The sequence below is a fragment of the Harpia harpyja genome, chromosome 2, assembly GCF_026419915.1.
Source record: "Harpia harpyja isolate bHarHar1 chromosome 2, bHarHar1 primary haplotype, whole genome shotgun sequence".
In the NCBI taxonomy this organism is placed as follows: domain Eukaryota; kingdom Metazoa; phylum Chordata; class Aves; order Accipitriformes; family Accipitridae; genus Harpia; species Harpia harpyja.
In genome coordinates, this window is record NC_068941.1 from 1,004,200 (window position 1) to 1,017,734 (window position 13,535).

The 13,535-nt window shown below is 39.9% G+C and overlaps 1 protein-coding gene across 5 annotated transcripts in view; it reads right to left on the bottom strand.

Annotated features, from left to right (window-relative positions):
* The window catches only part of BMP2K (BMP2 inducible kinase), a 108,197-nt gene that overhangs the window by 41,363 nt on the left and 53,299 nt on the right, over nucleotides 1-13,535 (bottom strand). The window lies entirely within an intron of this gene.

Below are 13,535 nucleotides of genomic sequence, written 5' to 3' on the forward strand. Positions count from 1 at the left end.
TGGCAGTCATTGAGTGAAGAGTAACGAACACTTAAAAAGTTACAAAGATTTGCTACCTCAACCCGCTTCACATACGTGAAGTATTCTTGACAAAAACCTAAGAATGCTACTATTCTGTTACAACATTAAACAAATATATTTGAAAAGCATTTTCACATTCAAATATATCTGTAAAGCCCAATGCTAAGTCTGTGTATTCAGGTATCAACCCTGAAGTACCTTCAGAGTCATTCAAACACCTGAACAAAGCAAGTGCATTCTCCCGATCTTCACAAATTTCTAAATCCCCCAATACTTGATAAAGGTTATTATTAAATTCCCTAAGCCTACATTTTTAAACAGAAATTAAAACACTAAAAAGAGAGTCTTGAGAGATACTGAAGAAGTCATGTAACTTTTCAGCACCGCCTAGAAGACAGGTGGAACCTCCCTGCAATCACAGACAGTACAAGCAATCAACTCTGAAGTAGTGTTTTTATTTAAACCCATACTAACTACCCAGTTAAGAACTACACATTTTCCCACAACTAGTCCCATCGGCAGCATTCTTAGTCCCAACAGCGGCATGAACGACGAGTCATATACACTTAAGCCCACCTCCCAGCTTCCGAGGATGAGGTTTTTCTTTTTCTCTTCACTGGTGGAAAAGAATCATCTAGACAGGAATTACACACAGAAGCAAAGTGAAACAACCTACACTTCCAAACATTCAGGCAAACCCAAGGGAAAAACAACACTCTGCTGTTTTATCTGTCTGTTACCTCTAAGTACTGCTCAAGGCCTCAAGCAGATTACATTGGCATTCCTCAAGGTTCACACACACAGCTTTCCCACAGTTTTAGGAAATCTGCCTCATAGAAGAGCTCACGTAAATCCGTACTTTACTTAATTGACTGCTCTCTGATGGTAAGCCAACTATTACCATGGGAACTTTCAACTAGTGCAAAAACTCAGGTATACATTCAGGACAGAAATATGTAAATTAAAACAATTAACTACTCTGATATTCAGGCAGGCAATTGAAATGCACGCATTTCACGTTCCCCGATACAACCTGCAAGCAGCATTTCACATTTCCTGATATAATCTGCAAGCAGCATTTATTAAGTATAAAGCCCCTCATTTGATACAAGTCTCACATGCTTGAGTAAACGTGCACGTAGTAATTGACAACTGAAACAGCTAAGTTTTATTAGGAAATTTTCCTGATGATTAAGTACGTAACATTTTTTAACTTAATTGGTCATTTAGCCAAATGAAATGCTACACTGTCAAAACAGAATAACTGCCAATTTTAATACAACAGCCAAAATTCTGCAGAATTATTATACTTAACCTAGTTTACGTAACAGGGCATTCCCAAAACAGTAACAGGACACCCACTCTGAAAGTTATTCAAGTTCTAATGCCAAACTCCAGCTGGGGCTGAAATGATCCTACAGGGGTCCCCTAATACCAGCCTGCGGAATAATTCTCAGAGCGATGGGCAGACCTTCGGTAGTGGAAGATTTTTTTGTACTATCCTCTCAATAAAAAGAAGCTTCTTTTTTTAGCACCAATACTTGACCAAAAATATAAAGCAGTACTCAGGTAAAGCGCAAATGTCTAACGATTAGACAACAAAAATAACTTCTTGGTTTTTTAACCAGTTTCATAGCCTTAAAATTCTCTATGACTAGCAGGAAGACAAGAACAAAATGCCAGATTTCAAGTTTCCCTGACAAGGGTTTTTATGTAACCAGAGGAGACATGAATGGATAAAAACAATCAGTAGAAAGTAGTGGAAAAAAAATCTAAATTCTCAGACAACGGCTCTTCTTGCCATTAGGTGGCAATATTAACCAAACTTGAACCCTCAACAAGCCCTAAAAGCAGACCTATTCCCCATTTCGCCAGAAAGTAAGTATGCGACCTTGAATTGTTTTCCATTAGTAAATATCACCACTACGGAAATCCTTTCATCAAAGAGCCAAGTGGCATAGCTCTGAACAAAACTTGAATAAGTATATTACTATTTACAGAAAACCTATTAGTCACCAATGTTCTGGGAATCTTTACCCAGGAAAATCCCAAACCATTAAACTTTAAACCTTTTCAGTCATTTCTATTGTTCAACTTCTCACTGAAAGCACCAAAGCAAGCAATAATCAGCGCTTTAAACATTCGTGACAACTCTTATTAAACATTGCTAAAGGTCAGGGTGGAGAAGGAGGCAAGTACACACATGGCCTTGTCCTATACAGAAACACTACCGCAAATAATGAGTAGTTGCTTTGCCCAGAGACTTGAGATGGCAGACTGAACAGAACTACACTTCCACACGTCCATCAACCTAGGAGCTGGCATTTCACCAGCCTTTTCAGAAGCTGAAAATTTCTTCTATTATCTCATAGCAGTGGAGACATATACACTCTTTTCCATAACACAACGCATCCCAAAAAAGCTTAAAACAAAACTGTTATAAGCTATGGCCTACAAAAAGATGACAAGGAAGTTCCAGATGTTAAGCCACCCCCTTCTCTACACACTTCTGTTCTTTACCACCCGTCACTACAATTCTGCTTGCCGCCTTAAATTCCTGATGTAGTCAAGTCACAACACCCCCACAGCATCCCACAAGTACCTCCCCATCTTCCCACAGACAAGAAATGCCACAACATGCTGCAGTTGGGCCCAAGACAGGTATGCAGGCACTAACTGACTAGCACATAATCTTCACATACCGGGCAACGAGCAACAGCTTCGCCAACTCTGAGGCCTTTCCATCAAAAAGCAACATAACAACTTTGGGTGGTGTTATTTATCAGAGCACCAAAGTTTACAGTACCTCTGTTGAAAAACTGACAGAAAGGGCACAGTGACCAAATGTAATAACCTAGCAAATTGCACATGCGCTCAGCCTGTCAACAGGTTTGGCAACACAATTATATGAACCTCACCGCCCATACCCATTTCAGTGCAGCAAGCCCTTTAGCTTACTTGTCAGTAAATAATTTTAGATACCGTCTAAACATTGCCACCAACATGTTCAAGACAACAGTACATAAGGCTACTGGGCACAGGCAGAGAGCATAACATCACAATCCCATTTTTTCTCCCTCGTTCCACATCCTCAAGAGCCAACTCAAATGCAAATTGACAGGCCGCAAAAAAGCAACTAAGGAAACCACAGGGCTGCTGACACACTCAGCACTCGAGACCTGAATACAGGACTGACTGCAATTCTGAAGGGACTCATAAGCAAAGCAAAAGCACACAAAAAAGTATCATTTTGCACAATGACAGCAGCACTCCGTTTAGACAGTCTGTATGGACCCACATTAACTTTGCAAGAACATCCCACAGCCTCGCTGCTAAGTGCGAATGCATGAGGCACCGCATCTGGGGGCCTCACGACCAAGGCTCATCTCTGTTACTCTCAGACCTTGCCACAAAGAGCTAACAGGATGCTATTTTCCCCTCAGAACACACATGTCCTTTTCATTGTGTGCTGTATCATTAGAATCAAGTTATCTCTACTCCCTTTCCCAGATTTGACACTTTGTACTGGTTTTGGCTGGGATAGCATTGAATGTCTTCATAGCAGCTAGTATGGGGCCATGTTTTGCATTTGTGCTGCAAACAGTGTTCATAACACAGGGATGTTTTAGTTACTGCTGAGCAGTGCTCACACAGCACCAAGGCCTTTTCTGCTTATCACACCACTCCGCCAGCGAGTAGGTTGGAGGTGCGCAGAAAGTTGGAAGGGGACACGGCTGGGACAGCTGTCCCCAACTGACCGAAGAGATGTTCCAAGACCATACAACGTCGTGCTCAGCTTAAAAGCTGGGGGAAGGAGGAGGAAGGAGGGACATTGGGAGTTACGGCATTTGTCTTCCCAAGTAACCATTACACATGACAGAGCCCTGTTTTCCTGAAGATGGATGAACACCCACCGATCGGAAGTAACGAATTAATTCCCTGTATTGTTTCGCTTGCGCGCACAGCTTTTGCTTTACCTATTAAACTGTCTTCATCTCAACCCACAAGTTTTCTCACTTTTGCCCCTTTCAATTCTCTCTCCCATCCCAGTGGGGGTGAGTGACCGAATGGCTGTGTGGGGCTTAGTTGTTGTCCGGGGTTAAACCACAAAAGACCTGTAGGAGCTGAATCTCTTATAGACTTTTATTTCCAGAAAACTCATCGGAGACTTAAATACTCAGAAGTTACACAGGACAGTCACATCACACAAGTCACTTTTCCTTGAAATACTTGCTAAAAAGCCTTTCTATAGCATCTACAGTTATATAAGTCAGTAGATACTTAGCAGAATAGAACCCTGAAGCTTTGACAGATAAACTCATTACAAAGCTCAGCAAGTTGAAATTGACACGTCTTTCTTGCCTTGAACAGTCTTTTTTTTTCATCTTTACCATCCACTTTTGGGATCTTATTAACAGGCGAACTAGCAATGTTTCAGTCTTTTGTGGCTTTTTTCGTGGTTTTGTTTTAAAACTACATTCTACCTCAGCCATATTTTCTAGTCTGTTTTTTTCCTATGCATATTTAAGGTCAACCTTGAAAAATTTCAGGGGCCTCAACATTCTGTTTAAGCTTTACCATGTTACATTCCTGAAACTCCAAGAAGGAAACAGTATAGCTGTCAGAACTCAAAATATCCTATTTGCTTACTGAGGAAGAACAAAATAAGGCTGAAGAATCTTCCAGTACCTTTACCATCTTTCAGACTGCTGTTCTGTGAAGACAGACTAGAACAGTATCAACAAAGATATTCTGAACAAAGTTATGCATATTTTAGATATAAAGACAAGAAGATTTTTTTAATATACCATTAAAACATATAGAAGCACCCAATGTTGTTCCTCCGACTGGCTAACTACTAGACTATATACTCAAGTCTCAGACAAACAGAACAGTACTTTACGCGCAGAAGGATTTTATCCGTAGAGTAATAAACAATAACCACTACCCACACCTGTAAATGCTGAACCAGAAATGGTAGCTACTACAGTCACTCTCACAAAACCAGCAAGGTATAAAAGCTTCCCTACAAATACATTAAAACCTGGCTGTTACGGAGAGGTGGCCGAGTTCTAAAATCTGTTCCCAGTTTGACACGAATAAATACTCAAAAATAAGTTTTTATAAAGCTAATTGTTACATAAAAGTCTGTTTTCAGGTACAGTATTTACATCCAGTTTTCCTGTACATTGCAGAAAGCTGAAATGAATGAAGAAATAAATGTGGTAAGCAACAGATCCTCTTAGTTCTTATGCACCTACACAATCTGGACAGTTAGATATTTAGTAACTTCCTCAACAACTAAATATAATCTTGAGTTTAAAAAAAAGCAGTTTGTGAGAAAACTAAGCCTTAGAGATGTGAGCCCGAAAACGGCCTGTCAGGACAGCATGACTTCCTCCACTACAGCACAGTTCCACAACTGTCTTTACAGTCATTATGTAAAGGTGTTGTTAATAAAGCTCAATAACCTACAAGATAGTTAGTTTACTTCTCATTTGAAGCCAGTTTGCAAGTTCTGCTCTGTTTCGTATGACCTTGGCCAGCGAGAAGGCCTTGTGCCCCTCTCTCCGCAAAGCTGGATAAACAGGTTGAAGTGCAAATTATTTTCCAGTGATCCATCTACTCACGCACACGCTGCTTACCTCCCCCCCCCCCCCCCCCCCCCTTTGCAACAAGATGGCTATCCATCCACACACTGTTATTCTTTAAAATAGCAGATCTGGCTTTTTTGCCTTTCAGATAATCTAACATAGAACAATCATTTAGGCTCTGAATAAACTTCTGCCTTTAGCAATACTTTCACTGCTATCTTACTCTGCATCCCTTGATGCCTGGATCACTCTGTACACATACTTTCTCTCTGTTAACTCTAAAGCCAGAAGTCATCCAGATGTCTCAATTACATTCCAAAATCAGGCTGACCTGCAGCCAGAGACACCCTCCTTCCAAAGTTACACACCTCCTGAAACTGCATAGCCTTCTGAGCCCTATAGTTTGCCAGCCCAATACAGAAGCGTGAACCATTTTACAGACTACGAATTCACACCAACAGAATAAGACCAGTCCCTCTCAAAGTAGTAGCATAAATGCCCTGCACATAGGCTCCAAACAATATGAACAAATAAAAACCTTCTTGCAAGTCCATAATGAAGGACCGCAGAAAGGCCTCATTAAATGTTTAAAGCACACGCTCTGTGCCGGAAAAAAAAACAACAAAAAACCCCCCAAAAAACCAACCACAAACAACTCTGAGCTCTGTAGCTTTATGGAGTGCCAAAGACACCAAAGAAGCCAGCGTCCAAAAGAACAGGACACTTACGAAGAAAACTCAGGAAAGAAGTAGTACTTCTCCACAAGAAAAGCATGACCTCATGAAAAAAACAGCTCTTAATACCCACATGCACTTCCATATAGAGCACTGGGAAAGGCCATTTTTTTAATAACTGTTAAGCACCACATCGATGTGCTATTCTACCAGGAATTTTGAGTAACCTCCTTTCTGCCGCAGCTACAGATGAACCCATGTCAAAAGCAATTCCTTGCACCTCAGTTTTGATCACATCTTCACATAGTATATAACAAACGCGCCTCATTCTTGGAGCTCAGAGCGTACTTCTCCGATCCTGATACGCTGCTAACATGCTGCACAGGGCCCTCTTCCATTCTGCTGCTCAATTTCTTCTCTCATGATGTACTGCTACAACACCTTTAACTCGCTAAGTTCATTGGCACCCTATTAGGATAATTACAGGGCATTTCCTCAAATTATCAGAAACTCCCTCCTTCCCATAACAGAGGAAGTCCTTCCTCCAGAGAGGCAGTCTTCTGTTAGTCAGTACAGATGTATTGCAGGCATATTTACGGGAGCCATAGACAAAGAGCATACACAAGAAATACTTGACAGTTTTGCATAGAGAACACTATTTAGTTCTTCAATCTAATAAAATTTTTATCTATGTGTGACAGGGAAACCTTTAAAAACACACAGAACTTAAACATTTGAAAATTTTTAATCAGACTTCAAACACCGCATGACTGTTGAGAAGCTACATATTAACAGAAACTTACAATGCAGTTTGCAAGCTTTATGGAGAATTTTTGCTCTAGTACTCCATTTTTGTCAAAACCTCCACAGGGCAAGGAAGCCACTGACCACAGTTCTGCATTTCCATTCCTGAAGCACCTCTGCACAAGATGATGGGACATCCCATTAATGAAAGTATCAGTTCCCCAGCAATGTGACAAGAATTCCTGCAACAGCTGATATATACCTCATGTTGTACACTAGGCTTCCAGAGCGTGGGTTGAAGGTCATACAGTTTTCATCAGCCCAGTACAGTGCCACCATTTCATATGCTCCTACACTGCTGCCTCATTGCACCAGTCATTGCTAGCCCCGAGCTCAGCAAGAGCATTCCAGCTCCCAGGAAGGTGCCGTACGTGAGCTGTCCCACCACCCTGGCTGTACGGCTGCCAACCGAAGCCTTAAGACCTGTGTTTGCGGAAAGCACTGTAAAGTGGCCTTCCTGCTGAATAAAGGCAGTATTACATGACACTAATCATATATATGCACATTTACATTTTTATATATTCCCATATATGCTCTTGTGTGTGTATTTTTAGTAAAGCGTACTGCACAAGTCTCAGGCGTGAACACAAGGCTCTGAGACATGGCTCCATCCGGAAAAGCAGTTGACAGATGTTGCCTGCAAGCCGAAGAGCTCGGCATTCCCACAACCAAAAGCAGAAATAGCTCCCTACTTTTAAAATATCCATTTCTACACACACACACACACACACATTTTGGAGTTCAGTATTTCTTCACTTTATTTTAAGCATGCAGACAACGCGTTCCAAGGGACATACCACTGTTCCTTTTCCCACTGCCCACACAAATTCCCACCGCGTAACAATCTGAGTATCAGGGCTAGTTTAAACAAGAAGCACTGCTTGCTTTAAACCAGCATCTGCTCTTAAAGCAACGCTGTGAAAATAGCAGCTGTGAAACGCATACCAACAGGACATTACAGTACACCCCATAAAAAGCAGGTCTGCTATGCATACCTTTATCTGCTAATTGGACTGTTACCCGTGCCAATGAGCAGGCGCTCTCACATTTTATTTCTTCGAGCACCAAGTGCAGTCCAACTTGGCAAAAACCTTTGACATAAGCCCCTGAGACTACTTGGGGCATCCAAGACACTTCAACTTACTAAGGTGCTCTGGGAAAGATGAATTAAGGTCTGCTATAGATTTTTGCAAAAAGTTTTCTTAGTTAGTAACACCTATGCACCAGACATGCCCAGGTGCCAAACTGGGAAAAAACAAACAAACAAACAAAAAAACAACAAAAGAACCCCCACAATTATCTGGTGTTCTTACTGGGATGGGGATAAGCAGTTATGTTGCAAAGGAGAGCATACAAATGCCAAATGCACAAATCACTTGATTTTTTAGCCATTTATAAATAATTAGATCACCTGATACAGTGTGCAGTCATAAACAAAACCCACAGAAGCCAGTGATGCCAACAGGTACTAATATTTTTATCATGAAGTAGTAGTAAAGCTTTAACCCCAGCAAAGTTCACATACTTAGAGACTTCAACTTGTCAACTATACTTTCTCTTAACATGAAAGATCCTAAAAGCTCGCTACAGTGCTAAAAATAAACTCTATGCAAATTTAAGTGCTACACAGCATGCTACAGGGAGCTGCCCAGAAATCACAGGAAAACCCCTCACATCAAGACAGACAACAGGTAAGACAGACAGTGCGGTGGAATAGAGAGGAATATTAAAAATATCAGCCTGAAATTGGCATCTTTTTCTTCTTTTAAATCCCAAGAAGTATTCCTAGGGCGTTGACCTCGACGTTTTTTCCTCAGTCTTGAAGTTAGTATTCATCAAAGAGCCTTAACAGGAATTTTTAGCCATCACCTCAGACAACACTGTCATTCCCCCCTGGCCTAAACGGACCAGCAAGGAAGCATGAAATAGTCAATGGTTACACATTGCGGCTTAAGTGAAGTCCTCTAAATTTTGAAAATCCTATCCTCTGTAAAGCCTCTGCTCTGCTCCCTGCCATCAGGCAACATCCCTCTCAAGGAAAAAATATCTAAAGAGAACAAGCCTAAGGCAAGCACATGTGCATGTGTGAGAGCAACAAAGATACTATTAACTGGCCTACGTATTCTGTCAACCCAGTATTAAGTGCATTTTAAAAATTGTCATTTAATGAGGTCATACAGACTTTGGAACATTCTTTTTCTGTACGGTGCAAACCTGTTCTAGTCAGCTAGAGTCCTACAGCACTATGCTGGATTGTCAACTCAAACTACTACAGACACCTTACAAGTTTAAGTGCCAACGTTACAGTTCTAGATTTAAGAAAGTTTTGCCTGACAGCTGGCCGATCGAGATGCTCAAGCTTTAATCTAGCCAACAGCAGAAGGAACAAGGCTCAGCATCCTGCATTAAAGACAACCAAGCTACACGGTCCTCTGAGTATCCAGGTGACTTGCTATCCATAGTTGACTACTATAATGACAACACTGCTTCCATGCCATCTTCTGTCTGCCTCAGCTATTTTGCTTCTAGAGAAATAAAAATAAACCCCAATTTCCTAATGCAGATAAATTTGCAAACTATTTGAATTTAACACAACTACTGAAATAGACGCACTTGCAATTCCTGCAATATTCTGTCAAGCTTAAGGAAAACGAAACCACACTGAGTAGCTGATTTAATGCATGTTCAAAAAAAAAAAAAAAAAGGCAAACGTTTGATAGACCCTGTAATACATCTTATGCATGCAAGACAAAACATTATATTTCTTAGGCTAAAACCGATCCCTTCTGTACCCCATACTCTTGTTAGAAGAAATATGAAAAACCTCTCTACATTTCAATTTTGAGTCAAGCTGCCTGAGAATGTCACAACTGCTGTACTACTTTCATATATTACGTTATCACCTCCTCGTGCTATTCCCTGTTAAAAAAAAAAATCTAACACATTTACCTCTACAACCATATTTAACAGATTCTTGTATTTAAGTGAACTAATATTTTACCTTCTCTCACAAGCAAGAGAGCACAAACCTGACTAGTAGAGCACCAACAGTTCAATTAATTGATAGTGAATATCAAAACATTAACCTTTTCTCACCTCCAGATTCTGCAATCATGTTGTAACAGAAATTACTTCAGAGTATTAAACAGGTCCATTATCTGTACTAACAGAAACCGAAAGTAGGAAATTAAGGTAAAATTTGGCAACAAGTCACAATCCGCTGGGCTTCATTCACAAAGTCAGCTCTTAGAAGTTCTAGGGCTACACTGCCATGCAGAGAGGGAAGGGTACTGTAGTTTTTTCTATCAAAAAGAACGAGAGCTTTCTTCTCAGAAACAGGACAAGTATTTATGTTTTAAGAAATTAATCCAGCCTGCTCCCACCATTGGTGGGGGCAAGGAAACACTTCAGCACAACATAGAGTTGTCAGAGATACCTTATGCAGTTCACTGTACAAAGACAGAACAACAGTTGGTTTACAGGCACATGAGTAACAGAAGCAAAACAGCATTCAGTTGGGCATCTCCTAGCTCACTGCATCTCCTAGTTCAGTGCTCACTGAAGCTCATTTTCCAGCCTGGAAACAACTCTGTCTTCCACCAATGCAAGCATTTTCAGGTGACTTATACTTTTGAGATGTACAGCAATGCAAGCAATCCATGTATTTTCTTCAGATTCTCTCCTCCTTTGCAAATGCACTTCTTGCACATGCCAGTACATTTAAACAAACATGCTTTCTCTTTATAGGGCAGGTCAGCATTTTTAAAGCAAGTTACCTTTGTACAGGCCTACAAAGTTCTGTCGACTATTGCTGTTGATTCTCCCATCCACAGTGCATTACAATACTCATAACTGCATCCCTAACTTAGCATTTTTATAATCTCCATAGCTGGCATAAACAAGTTCAGGAATTAAAAAAAAAATAAATAAATAAAAAGACAGAAAGGCAAGACACACAATCCGCACTTCTGAAGCCAAGAAACACTTGTCAAGAGTGACAGCTGTTTGCAGGAGCAAGCAAGACTTTCCCCAAGAGACAGACCTTCATGTCACTGATGCTTCCTTTTCCAAACAGTAAGATTAAAGAACAAACAGAAACTCACACAACAGAACCCTACCAACCAACCCGAACATTGTATTTTTTTTGGTCAAGGTCAAGACTGTTGACTCAACATTTATGTAAAGGATTATGCTGTGTAATCTAGGCCAAAACATTTAATTCAATTCCATTTCACCGTGCCATTAAACCTCTAGTCTCTCAAACTTTAGTACACTAGACATACCGTGTTACTCAAGATGTAACCAAGGTGATGCCTTCAGGCAGGATGTGCTTCCTGCCCAACTTTTCACGAGAAAGGTTGTCAACTTGTCCAAGACATTGGTAAGATACCTGTCACAAGCATCTGCTAGCGCAGTTAAAAAAAAAGAAGAAAAAAACACACACAAAAAAAAAAAAAACTTTGAACAGCAGCTGTATCTTCAACATGTGGAAAGGTTTTTTCGCCCTCCCTCCCAACTTCGTTTGCTCACTGAATTCAGCTCCATTTGTAGTTTACTCTGAACTGAAAACAAAGGGAGTTGGAAAAGCAGGACCATGACATTATCTGTATATATAGACTAGACAGAAAAATGAAGTTACTCATTGTACAACACTGACGCTACCATCAACAGAACCCATTAATTCAATTCATTTTGTAGATTGATTTAAAATGTCTTTTGCTAAGCATTTTTAATGCACACAACAGTTTGTTTTTTTAAAAACCTTGGTTTTAAGTCCAATATAATAAACAAGTGTCGAAATAAAATACAGTTACGGAATGGTTAAATCAGTGGGTACAGATACAATATATACCTAATATGCAACCACTGCAACTTTTTTGGAACTAAACTCCTCTGTCATACTGAATGGTCACCACCCAATTAAAAAACCCCATACACATACACCCCTTTTCTTTAACTAACTCTTATTTGCTCTGTAGTTTGTCTTGCATTTCCCTTGAAATCACTATTTTAATTGTAATTTAAATATGCAAGCGCAAAAATCCAAAGCAGAGAAAGTCACAGAATGTATCTATAACCTCACACATGAATAACTCACCCACTGAATACCACAAAGCTACCGTGGCACAGAAACAAGGCAAAGCATAAGGTGCCCTGCTTCAGCAAAACAGCTAGTTCTACAGCATCTTGGAGAAGTGCCATCTTTTATTGCAAAAGAAACAAAAGAGTCACCAGGCCATCGAGAGATAAACCAGGCAATTCATAATGCTAGAAGCATTTCAGACTAAGGCAGATGTCATCGGAAGATTCTCTGGTTAACTATTTTCCTGAGGCATCATACACATACTAAATTAGCAAGATGAAACACGTATCTCTTCACCACTAGAAAGATTCTACATAGTCTCACTCACATCTTCACATCCAGCTGTAATCACCAGTGAACTCATTGACCATTTTTCATACATGAGCGTGATCAAAACTGGATTAACTGGCTGGAATTAGTTGTTAAGAATATCCAATATGAATATTTGAGGCAAGCAGTATAAGGATTTTCATTATCTCACCTCATCTTCTGTAGCTTTCTGCAAATACTTGTATATGTTTAAACTCTGAGCGTACCGAAGGAACATATATAGACCTATCTGGCATATGAACAACAGGGAACCAGTAAACTTTAAGAACAAAATATCTGAGATTTGACCTGCTTATACCAATAAATAGAATTAAAAAATATTTCAGGTAATAATGTTTCCTCGGCACCTGCATGGGGGCAGACAGTTATTAATGGATAATGTTGAATGGATTTGAATACTTCAATTCACATACAAAAGACCTCTTTATTAAGACTGCTATCTGAATTATATTACATCTGTGACATCTGACGATTTAAAGAGAGACATTGAAACTTCTAAACAGTGTAAGCAGCTTGATCATTTTAAATAAAAAAGCTACGCTGCAATGGCAACAGCATTCTGAGTATCAGAGTCAAGATTATCAAAATCATTTAATACCTCTCACATCTACTGTGTTTCAAGGCAGAATCATTCAACAACAGCGATAACTCTGAACAAGGTAGTTACTCATTAAACGGACCTGTCTGGAAGCCCATGTGGTGTTGGGTTAGTCTCAAAAAATGAAAGCATTGGGACCCATCTACCACCTAAACCCAAAGATGTCCTTCAACAAAAACTTGCTCTTAGAAATGCAGCTATATAATTCAACATCAGCTTAACAGAACAAAAAGTCAAAAGGAAGAAGTAAAACAGTCCATTTGATGGAGACAATCAAACATTTCAAGAGAGCACAAAGCTGGGAAGATAATACTGTAAATTCAAACCGAGATCGGAGGAACTTGAAGACGCCTACATGACTAAACCAAATTAGATGCAACACACGGTGTTTTCTTTTGATGAGCTTCTATATGGTTACACTGCTTTTAGAA